The sequence below is a fragment of the Triticum aestivum genome, chromosome 3A (genome assembly GCF_018294505.1).
Source record: "Triticum aestivum cultivar Chinese Spring chromosome 3A, IWGSC CS RefSeq v2.1, whole genome shotgun sequence".
NCBI lineage: Eukaryota > Viridiplantae > Streptophyta > Magnoliopsida > Poales > Poaceae > Triticum > Triticum aestivum.
The window spans coordinates 371,993,831-372,011,736 of NC_057800.1; positions in this window are offsets into that span (position 1 = coordinate 371,993,831).

Sequence of the window (17,906 nt, forward strand, 5' to 3'; positions counted from 1 at the left end):
GCACGATTTGGAAATGGCAAGCAAAACAAATATGGCACTGGTCTGCGATTAACAGTAAGTAGCCTCCTACATGCATCAAGATAAATATGCTACAACACTCAAACATGGTAACAAAATACATGGCAGGGATCCACTCATGATGCTTGACAAAAGATGGACACTGAGCTACGGCTAATTCATCCATTAACAGGTTCAAACAAGCATGGAAAAAGTGCAAAAGATTACTGGTTTCAGACTTGGTGAAATTAACAGCATATCAGGAATTTATCGTCAGGCAGCAATCTTTAGAGTATGAAAACTACCTGCTACAGGAACATATCATGGCAAAGCAAGGCTTGGCATGAATCTACTCTAAGCATATAACAAAAGTCCCTTAGTGACCTTGAGCCAAAAGGGATCAGAAAATACAATTGCAAGCATGTGAACATAGCAAAAACATAAACAGATTCAGACTTAGTGAAAAACTGGAGCATGCAAAACAGATTAACAAGTAGGCATGTTTACGAGCTTGATGCACTCACTACGAGTCATGTCATGACAAACTAAGCGTACATCCATCAAGAAGACATGGCATAGAAGCTAGACATGGCAAGAACAACAACATAGCATACACGGATCAATAGCAACAAGCTTGAAAAATTGCTAAACATGTCAACAATCTGCCAGGAACATTTTATAGCAAAAGTAGAGCTCGATTGACTCAAGCTAGGGTGCTCCATAATTGCAAACAAAGACATGGATGGATAGAGCACAAAAATATTAACAAAACATCCTTACTGATCATCCTCAAAAGAGGCATGGATCACTAGGAAACAACATGAACATATGGCATAAAAACAATATCAGGACAAGGACTTGGTGAAATTGTAAGTCCCTGAAATCAGCATCATTGAGTAGGCTACTTTGCATGCTTGTGCTAGTCACCACAAAGATCAAAAAAATACATGGAATACACCCCTATAAAGATGGCATGGCATTCTACAAAACACATGTAGAGCTCAGGATCATAGCATGCAAACATTAATCATGGCAAAAATGACAAAAGGCCATTTGCTAAAATAGATCTGAAATATTCCTCACATAGCCCTCTTCCAACAGCATTTCGGGCATCAAGATGAGCTCAAATGAAAATGATGCAATGAGATGAAATGATGTACTCGTCGAGGCGAACATTTTGATATGCTACACGCAGGAATCAGAGCAACGGATGCAGAGTTATGGCATGTCAAAGATAGCAAAAATCTAGTGTTTCGGAGGGGAAAAGTCAACCGTGAGAATAACCAGATCCAGATCCAGCGCGGGTTACGAGGTTCGCTGAAGACCTGTTCACCGGAGTAGCCACGGGGCGTCGCCGGACTTGAGGCTTGCCGGGGCAAGGAGGTGAGGAGGACGGCGCGGCGCGGTCGGGCTGATGCGGCGGAGGGCGGCGCGGTCGCCGGAGACATGCGGTGGGGCGGCAGTGCTCCGGTGGAGGAGGCGGCCGGTGAGCAATGGCGAACGGCGGGGCGGGCGCCGTCGGGCGGCGGGGTCTCGGGCACCCGCGCGGGCGGCGACTCATGGATGGGCTTGGCGGCCCGAACTGGGCCTCGTCGGGCCGGCGGCGGAGGGAGTGGCGGCACGCCATGTGTCGAGCCCTCAGTGGCGCGGGGCGGTGTCCGGCGCGATGGCGGACATGTCCGGCGGCGGCGCGAGCAGGATTTTAGGGTTAGTGTGGTTTTGGATCCGGAATTTCAAGAGGGTGACCTTTATATAGAGGTAGAGGAAGCTAGGAAGCTCTAAATGAGGTGCGGTTTGCGGCCACGCGATCGTGATCGAACGCTCTAGATGATGGAGCAGGTTTAGGTGGGTTTTGGGCCACTTTGGAGGGGTGTTGGGCTGCAACACACACGAGGCCTTTTCGGTCCCTCGGTTAACCGTTGGAGTATCAAACGAAGTCCAAATGGCACGAAACTTGACAGGCGGTCTACCGGTAGTAAACCAAGGCCGCTTGACAAGTCTCGGTCCAATCCGAAAACGTTTAACCCCCACATGCAAAAAGAGGTAGAAAGGACCACCGGAGGACATAGGAGCGCCGGAATGCAAAACGGACAACGGGGAAAATGCTTGAATGCATGAGACGAACACGTATGCAAATGCAATGCACATGATGGCATGATATGAGATGCATGACAAAGAAAAAACACACAGAGACAAAACCCGACAACAAGGAAATAGAATAACTTAGTGCCGGCAACGGCAAGAGTTGGAGTACAAATAAGGTAAATTACATCCGGGGTGTTACACAAGTATTCCGCATGTGGAAAACTGTCTTGCACCCATTGTATGTGAACGTAGAGCTTATCACACCTGATCATTCAAGGAAATAAACCCTAGAGGCAATAATAAAGTTGTTATTTATATTTCCTTATATCATGATAAATGTTTATTATTCATGCTAGAATTGTATTAACCGGAAACTTAGTACATGTGTGGATACATAGACAAACAGAGTGTCCCTAGTATGCCTCTACTTGACTAGCTCGTTAATCAAAGATGGTTAAGTTTTCTAGCCATAGACATGTGTTGTCATTTGATGAACGGGATCACATCAATAGAGAATGATGTGATGGACAAGACCCATCCGTTAGCTTAGCATAATGATCGTTTAGTTTTTCTGCTATTGCTTTCTTCATGACTTATACATGTTCCTCAGACTATGAGATTATGCAACTCCCGAATACTGTAGGAACACCTTGTGTGCTATCAAACGTCACAACGTAACTGGGTGATTATAAAGATGCTCTACAGGTGTCTCTGATGGTGTTTGTTGAGTTGACATAGATCAAGATTAGGATTTGTCACTCCGTGTATCGGAGAGGTATATTTGGGCCCTCTCGGTAATGCACATCACTATGAGCCTTGCAAGCAATGTGACTAATGAGTTAGTCACGGGATGATGCATGATAACCCACAAGTATAGGGGATCGCAATAGTTTTCGAGGGTAGAATATTCAACCCAAATTTATAGATTCGACACAAAGGGAGCCAAAGAATATTTGAAGGTATTAGCAGCTGAGTTGTCAATTCAACCACACCTAGAGATTAATTATCTGCAACAAGTAATCAGTAGCACAGTAATATGATAGTTTTGATAGTAGTGACAACAGCAACGGTAATAGTAACAGTGATAGCAGCAATTTGTAGAAAGTGTAACAATGATGATAGCAGTAGTAACGCAGCAAAGTCAATAAGGATAAATTCGTATGCATTGGATCGGTGACTTGTTGGATGATATTCATCATGTGACAGTTATAACCTAGGGCGATACGGCACTAGCTCCAGTTCATCGATATAATGTAGGCATGTATTTCATAAATAGCCATACGTGCTTTATTAAAAGAACTTGCATGACATCTTTTGTCCTACCCTCCCGTGGCAGCGGGGTCCATATTGGAAACTAAGGGATATTAAGGCCTCCTTTTAATAGAGAACTAGAACAAAGCATTAGCACATAGTGAATACATGAACTCCTCAAACTACGGTCATCACCGCGAGTGGGCCCGGTTGTTGTCACTCCGGGGTTGCCGGATGATAACCGTAGTAGGTGACTATAACTTGCAAGATTGGATCTAACACATGGATATAATAATGAATTCACAAACAGTTTAGATCTGAAATCATGGCACCAGGGCCCAAAGTGACAAGCATTAAGCATGACAAAGTCATAGAAACATCAATCTAAGAACATAGTGGATACTAGGGATTGAGTCCTAACAAAACTAACTCGATTACATGATGAATCTCATCCAACTCCTCACCAACCAGCAAGCCTACGAAGGAATTACTCACTCCCGGTGGGGAGCATCATGGAATTGGCGATGGAGATAGGTTGGTGATGATGAAGATCGAAGATCCCCCTCTCCGGAGCCCCAAACGGACTCCGGATCTGCCCTCCTGAGGAAGAACAGGGCTTGGTAGCGGATCCATCTTGTGGATTGCGATAATTCTTTCTCCTTGATTTTTTTCTGGAAATATGTGATTTTGTAGTATTAGAGGGGTCATCAGCGGGGCCACTAGGTGGGTTGTGCCCACCCAGGTGCCCCTCTCTGGCAGGTCTTGGCTCCAGAAATTCTCTTTATTGATATAAAAAATCCCCAAAAAGTTTCGTTCCATTCCAAGAACTTCTATTTCTGCACAAAAACAACACCATGGTAGTTCTGCTGAAAACAGCGTCAGTCTGGGGTTAGTTTCATTCAAATCATGCAAATTAGAGTCCAAAACAAGAGGAACAGTGTGACAAAAAGTAGATACGTTGGAGACGTATCAATGCATTGTGGAACGAGTAAAGAGACTTGCCGGTAACGAGATTGAACTAGGTATGATGATACCGACGATCGAATCTTGGGCAAGTAACATACCGGTGACAAAGGGAACAACATATGTTGTTATGCGGTTTGACCGATAAAGATCTTCATAGAATATGTATGAGCCAATATGAGCATCCAGGTTCCGCTATTGGCTATTGACCGGAGATGTGTCTCGGTCATGTCTACATAGTTCTCGAACCCGTAGGGTCCGCACGTTTAACGTTCAATGACGATTTGTATTATGAGTTTCGTGTTTTGATGAACCGAAGTTTGTTTGGAGTCCTGGATGAGATCATGGACATGACGAGGAGTCTTGAAATGGTCGAGACATAAAGATTCATATATTGGAAGGTTACATTCGGACACCGGAATGGTTCGGGTCATTTTGGATAAGTTTCGGAGTACCGGGGATTACTAGACCCCCCCCCCGCGCGCGCACGCGGGAAATTCATGGGCCTTCATGGGCCCTAGAGAAAAGGAGAGGAGGTCCACAAGGGAGGCCCCCCAATGGCCAGTCCGAATTGGACTAGGGAGGGGGGCGGCGGCCCCTCTTTCCATCTCCCCTCTTCCTCCTTCCCTCCTTCTCCCTCTCTGGGATGGAAGGGGACTCCAACTAGGATTGGGAATCCTAGTTGGACTCCCCATGGCGCGCGCCCCCTCTAGGCCGGCCTCCTCCTCCTCCTCCTCCACCCTTTATATACATATGGCTAAAGTTTCTGTTTTTTACAGCAAGTTCAACAAGACTTTCCCCAAGTCTTCCCAAGGGTTCTACTTGGCACAAACACTAATTAAACACAAAAAACACAACCAAAACAGAGGCTAAATAAATTATTTATTACTAAACAGGAGCAAAAAGCAAGGAATAAAAATAAAATTGGGTTTCCTCCCAACAAGCGTTATCGTTTAACGCCCCTAGCTAGGCATAAAAGCGAGGATAGATCTAGGTATTGCCATCTTTGGTAGGCAATCCATAAGTGGCTCTCATGATAGTTTCATATGGCAATTTTATTTTATTTCTTGGAAAGTGTTCCATGCCCTTTTTTAATGGAAATTAAAATCTAATATTCCCTTCTTTCATATCAATAATCGCACCAACCGTTCTAAGGAAAGGTCTACCAAGAATAATAGGGCAAGAAGGATTGCAATCTATATCAAGAACAATGAAATCTACGGGCACATAATTCCTATTTGTAACAATAATAACATCATTAATCCTTCCCATAGGTTTCTTAATAGTAGAATCCGCAAGATGCAAGTTTAGAGAGCAATCATCAAAATCGCGGAAATCTAGCAAATCACACAAAGTTTTGGGGATAGTGGAGACACTAGCACCCAAATCACACAAAGCATAAAACTCATGATATTTAATTTTAATTTTAGTAGTTGTTTCCCATTCATCATAGAGTTTTCTAGGGATAGAAACTTTCAACTCAAGTTTTTCTTCATAAGATTGCATCAAGGCATCAACAATATGTTCGGTGAAGGATTTCTTTTGACTATAAGCATGTGGAGAATTTAGCACGGATTGCAACAAGGAAATACAATCAATTAAAGAGCAACTTTCATAATTAAATTCCTTGAAATCCAATATAGTGGGTTTAGCAACATCTAGATTTTTATTTCTTTCAATCCCACTTTCATCAATTTCATCATAGAGATCTAAATACTCCGAATTTTTAGAAAGCCTTCTAGGTAAAGGAAGATCATATTAAGTTTCATCAAGATTCATATTGCAAAACAAAGATTTAATAGGAGACACATCAATAACTTTTAGATCTTCATCTTGATTTTCATAGGAATTGGAAGAACACGCTTTAATAAAGGCATCTTTGGAAGCACGCATCCTAGCGGTTCTTTCCTTGCACTTATCAATGGAAATTCTCATGGCTTTGAGAGACTCATTGATATCATGCTTAGGAGGAATAGATCTAAGCTTTAAAGAATCAACCTCAAGAGAAATCCTATCAACGTTCCTAGCCAAATCATCAACTTTAAGCAATTTCTCTTCAAGCAAAGCATTAAAATTCTTTTGTGAATTCATAAACTCTTTAACACTATTCTCAAATTCAGAGGGCATCTTATTATAATTTCCTTAAGAGTAGTTGTAGGAATTTCCATAATTATTATAAGGATTACTGGGATATGGCCTAGGATTAAAATTCCCTCTATACGCATTGTTACCAAAATTATTCCTACCAACAAAATTCACATCCATAGATTCATTGTTATTCTCAATCAAATTAGACAAAGGCATATCATTAGGATCAGAAGAAACACTCTTAGTAGCAAATAATTTCATAAGTTCATCCATCTTTCCACTCAACACATTGATTTCTTCTATCGCATGCACTTTTTTATTAGAAGATCTTTCAGTGTGCCATTGAGAGTAATTAACCATAATATTATCTAGGAGTTTAGTAGCATCTCCTAAAGTGATTTCCATAAAAGTGCCTCCCGCGGCCGAATCTAAAAGATTTCTAGAAGCAAAATTCAATCCGGCATAAAAATTTTGTATAATCATCCACAAATTCAAACCATGAGTAGGGCAATTACGTATCATTAATTTCATTCTCTCACAAGCTTGTGCAACATGTTCATGATCAAGTTGCTTAAAATTCATAATATCGTTTCTAAGAGAGATGATCTTAGCGGGAGGGAAATACTTAGAGATAAAAGCATCTTTGCACTTGTTCCAAGAATCAATACTATTTTTAGGCAAAGATGAAAACCAAGCTTTAGCACGATCTCTAAGCGAAAAAGGAAATAGCTTCAATTTAACGACATCATTATCGACATCTTTTTTCTTTTGCATATCACATAAATCAACGAAGCTATTTAGATGAGTAGCGGCATCTTCACTAGGAAGGCCGGCGAATTGATCTTTCATAACAAGATTCAACAAAGCAGTATTGATTTCACAAGATTCAGTATTGGCAAGAGGAGCAAGAGGAGTACTAAGGAAATCATTATTATTGGTATTGGTGAAGTCACACAATTTGGTAGGATCTTGAGCCATCGCGAGAAACAAGCAATCCAACACACGGGCAAACAAAAAGGCAAGCGAGAAAAAGGCAAACTGAGGAAGAGAAGGAGAAGGAGATTGAGAAAGAGAGGGCGAATAAAACGGCAAGGGTGAAGTGGGGGAGAGGAAAACGAGAGGCAAATGGCAACTCATGTAATGCGAGAGATAGGGATTGTGATGGGTACTTGGTATGTTGACTTTTTGCGTAGACTCCCCGGCAACGGCGTCAGAAATTCTTCTTGCTACCTCTTGAGCTTGCGTTGGATTTCCCCGAAGAGGAAAGGCTGATGTAGCAGAGTAGCGTAAGTATTTCCCTCAGTTTTTGAGAACCAAGGTATCAATCTAGTAGGAGGCCACGCTCAAGTCCCTTGTACCTGCACAAAACGATAGCTACTCGCAACCAACGCGATTAGGAGTTGTCAATCCCTTCACGGTCACTTACGAGAGTGAGATCTGATAGATATAATATTTTTGGTATAGAGATGCAAAGTGAAAAGTAAAAGGCAAAGTAAAAAAGCAAAGCAAGATTAAAGTGATGGAGATTGATATGATGAGAATAGACCCGGGGGCCATAGGTTTCACTAGTGGCTTCTCTCAAGAGCATAAGTATTCTACGGTGGGTGAACAAATTACTGTTGAGCAATTGACAGAATTGAGCATAGTTATGAGAATATCTAGGCATGATCATGTATATAGGCATCACGTCCGTGACAAGTAGACCGAAACGATTCTGCATCTACTACTATTACTCCACTCATCGACCGCTATCCAGCATGCATCTAGAGTATTAAGTTAAAAACAGAGTAACGCTTTAAGCAAGATGACATGATGTAGAGAGATAAATTCATGCAATGTGAAATAAACCCCATCTTGTTATCCTCGATGGCAACGATGCAATACGTGCCTTGCTGACCCTTCTGTCACTGGGAAAGGACACCGCAAGATCGAACCCAAAGCTAAGCACTTCTCCCATGGCAAGAACTACCAATCTAGTTGGCCAAACCAAATGGATAATTCGAAGAGACTTGCAAAGATAACTAATCATACATAAAAGAATTCAGAGAAGATTCAAATATTATTCATAGATAGGCTTGATCTAAACCCACAATTCATCGGTCTCAACAAACACACCGCAAAAAAGAAGAGGATTACATCGAATAGATCTCCACAAGAGAGGGGGAGAACTTTGTATTGAGATCCAAAAAGAGAGAAGAAGCCATCTAGCTAATAACTATGGACCCTAAGGTCTGAGGTAAACTACTCACACTTCATCGGAGAGGCTATGATGATGTAGAAGCCCTCCGTGATGACGGCCCTCTCCGACGGAGCTCCGGAACAGGCCCCAAGATGGGATCTCGTGGATACAGAAAGTTGTGGCGGTGGAATTAGGTTTTTGGCTCCGTCCCTGTTCGTTTGGGGGTACGTAGGTATATATAGGAGGAAGAAGTACGTCGGTGGAGCTTCGGTGGGCCCACGAGGGTGGGGACTCGCCCTCCTACCTCGTGCCCACCTCGAAGCTTCCTTGGCATAGGGTCCAAGTCTCCTGGGTCATATTCGGGAAGAAAATCACGTTCCAGAAAGGTTTATTCCGTTTGGACTCCGTTTGATATTCCGTTTCTTCGAAACACTGAAATAGGCAAAAAAATAGCAATTCTGGGCTGGGCCTCCGGTTAATAGGTTAGTCCCAAAAATAATATAAAAGTGGAAAATAAAGCCCAATATAGTCCAAAACAGTAGATAATATAGCATGGAGCAATCAAAAATTATAGATACGTTGGAGACGTATCAGGCATCCCCAAGCTTAATTCCTGCTCGTCCTCGAGTAGGTAAATGATAAAAAGAGACTTTTTGATGTGGAGTGCTACTTGGCATAATTTCAATGCAAATCTTCTTAATTATGATATGAATATTCAGATTCCTAAGATTCAAGACAAAAGTTTTATATTGACATAAAAATAATAATACTTCAAGCATACTACCAAAGCAATTATGTCTTCTCAAAATAACATGGACAAAGAAAGTTATCCCTAAAAAATCATATATTCTGGCTATGCTCTATCTTCACCACACAAAGTATTTAAATTATGCACAACCCCAATGACAAGCCAAGCAATTGTTTCATACTCTAACTTTTTCAAAACTTTTTCAATCTTCGCGCAATACATGAGCGTGAGCCATGGATATAGCACTATATGTGGAATAGAATGGTGGTTGTGGAGAAGACAAAAAGAGGGGAAGATAGTCTCACATCAACTAGGCGTATTAACGTGCTATGGAGATGCCCATCAATAGATATCAATGTGAGTGAGTAGGGATTGCCATGCAACGGATGCACTAGAGCTATAAGTATATGAAAGCTCATCAAAAGAAACTAAGTGGGTGTGCATCCAACTTGCTTGCTCACGAAGACCTAGGACATTTTGAGGAAGCCCATCATTGGAATATACAAGCCAAGTTCTATAATGTAAAATTCCCACTAGTATATGAAAGTGACATAACGAGAGACTCTCTATCATGAAGATCATGGTGATACTTTGAAGCACAAGTGTGGTAAAAGGATAGTAACATTGTCCCTTCTCTCTTTTTCTCTCATTTTTTATTTGGGCCTTTTCTCTTTTTTATGGCCTCTTTTTTTTCTTTTTTTCGTCCGGAGTCTCATCCCGACTTATGGGGGAATCATAGTCTCCATCATTCTTTCCTCACTTGGGACAATGCTCTAAATATGATGATCATCACACTTTTATTTTTCTTACAACTAAACAACTAATACTTAGAACAAAATATGACTCTATATGAATGCCTCCGGCGGTGTACCGGGATATGCAATGAATCAAGAGTGACATGTATGAAAGAATTATGAATGGTGGCTTTGCCACAAATACGATGTCAACTACATGATCATGCTAGCAATATGACAATGATGAAGCGTGCCATAATAAACGGAACGGTGGAAAGTTGCATGGCAATATATCTCGGAATGGCTATGGAAATGCCATGATAGGTAGGTATGGTGGCTGTTTTGAGGAAGGTATATGGTAGGTGTATGATACCGGCGAAAAGTGCACGGTGTTAGAGAGGCTAGCAATGGTGGAAGGATGGGAAAATGCATATAATCCATGGACTCAACATTAGTCATAAAGAACTCATATACTTATTGCAAAAATCTAGAAGTTATCAAAGCAAAGTATTACGCGCATGCTCCTAGGGGGATAGATTGGTAGGAAAAGACCATCGCTCGTCCCCGACCTCCACTCATAAGGAAGACAATCAATAAATAAATCATGCTCCGACTTCATTACATAACGGTTCACCATACATGCATGCTACGGGAATCACAAACTTTAACACAAGTATTCTTTAAATTCACAACTACTCAACTACCATGACTCTAATATTATCACCTCCATATCTCAAAACAATTATCATGCTTCAATATTTTCTTAGTATTCAATGCACTCAAAAGAAAGTTTCACAAATCTTGAATACCAAGCATATTATTATTAAGCAAATTACCATGCTATTAAGAGACTCTCAAAATAATTTAAGTGAAGCATGAGAGATCAATAGTTTCTTTAAAACAAATCCACCACCGTGCTCTTAAAGATCTAAGTGAAGCACATAGAGCAAAATTATAACGCTCAAAAGATATAAGTGAAGCACATAGAGCAAAACTACATAGCTCAAAAGATATAAGTGAAGCACATGGAGCAAAATTATAACGCTTAAAAGATATAAGTGAAGCACATGGAGTATTCTATCAAATTTTAATTCATTTATGGCTCTCTCAAAAGGTGTGTAAAGCAAGGATGATTGTGGCACACTAAAACACAAAGACACAAATAATACAAGACGCTCCAAGCAAAACACATATCATGTTGGTGAATAAAAATATAGCTCCAAGTAAATTACCGATGGAAGTGGACGAAAGAGGGGATGCCTTCCGGGGCATCCCCAAGCTTTGACTTTTTGGTGTCCTTAGATTATATTGGGGGTGCCATGGGAATCCCCAAGCTTAGGCTCCTGCCACTCCTTGTTCCATAATCCATCAAAAGAATTCACCCAAAACTTGAAAAGTTCACAACACAAAACTCAATAGAAATTTCGTGACCTCGGATAGAGAAAGAAAACAAAAGACCACTTCAAGGTACTGTAATGAACTCATTATTTATTTATATTGGGGTTAAACCTACTGTATTACAACTTCTCTATGGATTATAAACTATTTTACTAGCCATAGATTCATCAAAATAAGCAAACAACACACGAAAAACAGAATCTGTCAAAAACAGAACAGTCTGTAGTAATCTGTAGCTAGCGCAAGATCTGGAACCCCAAAAATTCTAAAATAAATTTCTGGACGTGAGTAATTTATCTATTAATCATCTTCAAAAATAATTAACTAAATAGCACTCTCCAAATAAAAATGACAGCGGTTCTCGTGAGCGCCAAAGTTTCTGTTTTTTACAGCAAGTTCAACAAGACTTTTCCCAAGTCTTCCCAACGGTTCTACTTGGCACAAACACTAATTAAACACAAAAAATGCAACCAAAACAGAGGCTAAATAAATTATTTATTATTCAAAAGGAGCAAAAAGCAAGGAATAAAAATAAAATTGGGTTGCCACCCAACAAGCGCTATTGTTTACCGCCCCTAGCTAGGCATAAAAGCGAGTATAGATCTAGGTCTTGCCATCTTTGGTAGGCAATCCATAAGTTGCTTAAAGTTCATAATATCGTTTCTAAGAGAGATGATCTTAGCAGGAGGGAAATACTTAGAGATAAAAGCATCTTTGCACTTGTTCCAAGAATCAATACTATTTTTAGGCAAAGACGAAAACAAGCTTTAGCACGATCTCTAAGCGAAAAAGGAAATAGCTTCAATTTAACGACATCATTATCGACATCTTTTTTCTTTTGCATATCACATAAATCAACGAAGCTATTCATATGAGTAGCGGCATCTTCACTAGGAAGGCCGGCGAATTGATCTTTCATAACAAGATTCAACAAAGCAGTATTGATTTCACAAGATTCAGTATTGGCAAGGGGAGCAATCGGAGTACTAAGGAAATCATTATTATTGGTATTGGTGAAGTCACACAATTTGGTAGGATCTTGAGCCATCGCGAGAAACAAGCAATCCAACATACGGGCAAACAAAAAGGCAAGCGAGAGAAAGGCAAACTGAGAAAGAGAAGGAGAAGGAGATTGAGAAAGAGAGGGCGAATAAAACGACAAGGGTGAAGTGGGGGAGAGGAAAACAAGAGGCAAATGGCAACTCATGTAATGTGAGAGATAGGGATTGTGATGGGTACTTGGTATGTTGACTTTTTGCGTAGACTCCCCGGCAACGGCATCAGAAATTCTTCTTGCTACCTCTTCAGCTTGCGTTGGATTTCCCCGAAGAGGAAAGGATGATGTAGCAGAGTAGCGTAAGTGTTTCCCTCAGTTTTTGAGAACCAAGGTATCAATCCAGTAGGAGGCCACGCTCAAGTCCCTTGTACCTGCACAAAATGATAGCTACTCGCAACCAACGCGATTAGGGGTTGTCAATCCCTTCACGGTCACTTACAAGAGTGAGATCTGATAGATATAATATTTTTGGTATTTTTGGTATAGAGATGCAAAGTGAAAAGTAAAAGGCAAAGTAAAAACGCAAAGCAAGATTAAAGTGATGGAGATTGATATGATGAGAATAGACCCGGGGGCCATAGGTTTCACTAGTGGCTTCTCTCAAGAGCATAAGTATTCTACGGTGGGTGAACAAATTACTGTTGAGCAATTGACAGAATTGAGCATAGTTATGAGAATATCTAGGCATGATCATGTATATAGGCATCACGTCCGTGACAAGTAGACCGAAACGATTCTGCATCTACTACTATTACTCCACTCATCGACCGCTATCCAGCATGCATCTAGAGTATTAAGTTAAAAACAGAGTAACGCTTTAAGCAAGATGACATGATGTAGAGAGATAAATTCATGCAATATGAAATAAACCCCATCTTGTTATCCTCGATGGCAACGATGCAATACGTGCCTTGCTGCCCCTTCTGTCACTGGGAAAGGACACCGCAAGATCGAACCCAAAGCTAAGCACTTCTCCCATGGCAAGAACTACCAATCTAGTTGGCCAAACCAAACGGATAATTCGAAGAGACTTGCAAAGATAACCAATCATACATAAAAGAATTCAGAGAAGATTCAAATATTATTCATAGATAGACTTGATCATAAACCCACAATTCATCGGTCTCAACAAACACACCGCAAAAAGAAGAAGATTACATCGAATAGATCTCCACAAGAGAGGGGGAGAACTTTGTATTGAGATCCAAAAAGAGAGAAGAAGCCATCTAGCTAATAACTATGGACCCGAAGGTCTGAGGTAAACTACTCACACTTCATCGGAGAGGCTATGATGATGTAGAAGCCCTCCGTGATGACGGCCCTCTCCGGCGGAGCTCCGGAACAGGCCCCAAGATGGGATCTCGTGGATACAGAAAGTTGCGGCGGTGGAATTAGGTTTTTGGCTCCGTCCTGTTCGTTTGGGGGTACGTAGGTATATATAGGAGGAAGAAGTACGTCGGTGGAGCTTCGGTGGGCCCACGAGGGTGGGGGCGCGCCTGGGGGTATAGGGCGCGCCCCCCTACCTCGTGCCCACCTCGAAGCTTCCTTGGCGTAGGGTCCAAGTCTCCTGGGTCATATTCGGGAGAAAATCACGTTCCAGAAAGGTTTATTCCGTTTGGACTCCGTTTGATATTCCGTTTCTTCGAAACACTGAAATAGGCAAAAAAACAGCAATTCTGGGCTGGGCCTCCGGTTAATAGGTTAGTCCCAAAAATAATATAAAAGTGGAAAATAAAGCCCAATATAGTCCAAAACAGTAGATAATATAGCATGGAGCAATCAAAAATTATAGATACGTTGGAGACGTATCAGGCATCCCCAAGCTTAATTCCTGCTCGTCCTCGAGTAGGTAAATGATAAAAAGAGAATTTTTGATGCGGAGTGCTACTTGGCATAATTTCAATGCAAATCTTCTTAATTGTGATATGAATATTCAGATTCAGAAAGATTCAAGACAAAAGTTTATATTGACATAAAAATAATAATACTTCAAGCATACTAACAAAGCAATTATGTCTTCTCAAAATAACATGGCCAAAGAAAGTTATCCCTATGAAATCATATAGTCTGGCTATGCTCTATCTTCACGACACAAAGTATTTAAATTATGCACAACCCCGATGACAAGCCAAGCAATTGTTTCATACTCTAACTTTTTCAAAACTTTTTCAATCTTCACGCAATACATGAGCGTGAGCCATGGATATAGCACTATATGTGGAATAGAATGGTGGTTGTGGAGAAGACAAAAAGAGGGGAAGATAGTCTCACATCAACTAGGCGTATTAACGTGCTATGGAGATGCCCATCAATAGATATCAATGTGAGTGAGTAGGGATTGCCATGCAACGGATGCACTAGAGCTATAAGTATATGAAAGCTCATCAAAAGAAACTAAGTGGGTGTGCATCCAACTTGCTTGCTCACGAAGACCTAGGACATTTTGAGGAAGCCCATCATTGGAATATACAAGCCAAGTTCTATAATGTAAAATTCCCACTAGTATATGAAAGTGACATAACGAGAGACTCTCTATCATGAAGATCATGGTGCTACTTTGAAGCACAAGTGTGGTAAAAGGATAGTAACATTGTCCCTTCTCTCTTTTTCTCTCTTTTTTTATTTGGGCCTTTTCTCTTTTTTATGGCCACTTTTTTTTCTTTTTTTTTGTCTGGAGTCTCATCCCGACTTATGGGGGAATCATAGTCTCCATCATTCTTTCCTCACTTGGGACAATGCTCTAAATATGATGATCATCACACTTTTATTTTTCTTACAACTCAACAACTCGATACTTAGAACAAAATATGACTCTATATGAATGCCTCCGGCGGTGTACCAGGATATGCAATGAATCAAGAGTGACATGTATGAAAGAATTATGAATGGTGGCTTTGCCACAAATACGATGTCAACTACATGATCATGCTAGCAATATGACAATGATGAAGCGTGCCATAATAAACGGAACAGTGGAAAGTTGCATGGCAATATATCTCGGAATGGCTATGGAAATGCCATGATAGGTAGGTATGGTGGCTGTTTTGAGGAAGGTATATGGTAGGTGTATGATACCGGCGAAAAGTGCGCGGTATTAGAGAGGCTAGCAATGGTGGAAGGATGGGAAAAGTGCATATAATCCATGGACTCAACATTAGTCATAAAGAACTCATATACTTATTGCAAAAATCTAGAAGTTATCAAAGCAAAGTATTGCGCGCATGCTCCTAGGGGGATAGATTGGTAGGAAAAGACCATCGCTCGTCCCCGACCGCCACTCATAAGGAAGACAATCAATAAATAAATCATGCTCCGACTTCATCACATAATAGTTCACCATACATGCATGCTACGGGAATCACAAACTTTAACACAAGTATTCTTTAAATTCACAACTACTCAACTAGCATGACTCTAATATTATCACCTCCATATCTCAAAACAATTATCATGCTTCAATCTTTTCTTAGTATTCAATGCACTCAAAATAAAGTTTCAAAATCTTGAATACCAAGCATATTATTTTTAAGCAAATTACCATGCTATTAAGAGACTCTCAAAATAATTTAAGTGAAGCATGAGAGATCAATAGTTTCTTTAAAACAAATCCACCACCGTGCTCTTAAAGATATAAGTGAAGCACATAGAGCAAAATTATAACGCTCAAAAGATATAAGTGAAGCACATAGAGCAAAACTACATAGCTCAAAAGATATAAGTGAAGCACATAGAGCAAAATTATAACGCTCAAAAGATATAAGTGAAGCACATGGAGTATTCTATCAAATTTTAATTCATTTATGGCTATCTCAAAAGGTGTGTACAGCAAGGATGATTGTGGCACAATAAAACACAAAGACACAAATAATACAAGACGCTCCAAGCAAAACACATATCATGTTGGTGAATAAAAATATTGCTCCAAGTAAATTACCGATGGAAGTGGACGAAAGAGGGGATGCCTTCCGGGGCATCCCCAAGCTTTGAATTTTTGGTGTCCTTGGATTATCTTGGGGGTGCCATGGGCATCCCCAAGCTTAGGCTCCTTGTTCCATAATCCATCAAAAGAATTCACCCAAAACTTGAAAACTTCACAACACAAAACTCAATAGAAATTTCATGACCTCCGTTAGAGAAAGAAAACAAAAGACCACTTCAAGGTACTGTAATGAACTCATTCTTTATTTATATTCGTGTTAAACCTACTGTATTCCAACTTCTCTATGAATTATAAACTATTTTACTACCCATAGATTCATCAAAATAAGCAAACAACACACGAAAAACAGAATCTGTCAAAAACAGAACAGTCTGTAGTAATCTGTAGCTAGCGCAAGATATGGAACCCCAAAAATTCTAAAATAAATTTCTGGACGTGAGTAATTTTTCTATTAATCATATTAAAAAAGAATTAACTAAATATCACTCCCCAAATAAAAATTACAGCAGTTCTCGTGAGCGCTAAAGTTTCTGTTTTTTACAGCAAGTTCAACAAGACTTTCCCCAAGTCTTCCCAACGGTTCTACTTGGCACAAACACTAATTAAACACAAAAAACACAACCAAAACAGAGGCTAAATAATTATTTATTACTAAACAGGAGCAAAAAGCAAGGAATAAAAATAAAATTGGGTTGCCTCCCAACAAGCGATGTCGTTTAATGCCCCTAGCTAGGCATAAAAGCGAGGATAGATCTAGGTATTGCCATCTTTGGTAGGCAATCCATAAGTGGCTCTCATGATAGTTTCATATGGCAATTTTATTTTCTTTCTTGGAAAGTGTTCCATGCCCTTTTTTAATGGAAATTAAATCTAATATTCCCTTCCTTCATATCAATAATCGCACCAACCGTTCTAAGGAAAGGTCTACCAAGAATAATAGGGCAAGAAGGATTGCAATCTATATCAAGAACAATGAAATCTACGGGCACATAATTCCTATTTGCAACAATAAGAACATCATTAATCCTTCCCATAGGTTTCTTAATAGTAGAATCCGCAAGATGCAAGTTTAGAGAGCAATCATCAAAATCGCGGAAATCTAGCAAATCACACAAAGTTTTGGGGATAGTGGAGACACTAGCACCCAAATCACACAAAGCATAAAACTCATGATCTTTAATTTTAATTTTAATAGTTGGTTCCCACTCATCATAGAGTTTTCTAGGGATAGAAACTTTCAACTCAAGTTTTTCTTCATAAGATTGCATCAAGGCATCAACAATATGTTCGGTGAAGGCTTTCTTTTGACTATAAGCATGTGGAGAATTTAGCACGGATTGCAACAAGGAAATACAATCAATTAAAGAGCAACTTTCATAATTAAATTCCTTGAAATCCAATATAGTGGGTTTAGCAACATCTAGATTTTTATTTCTTTCAATCCCACTTTCATCAATTTCATCATA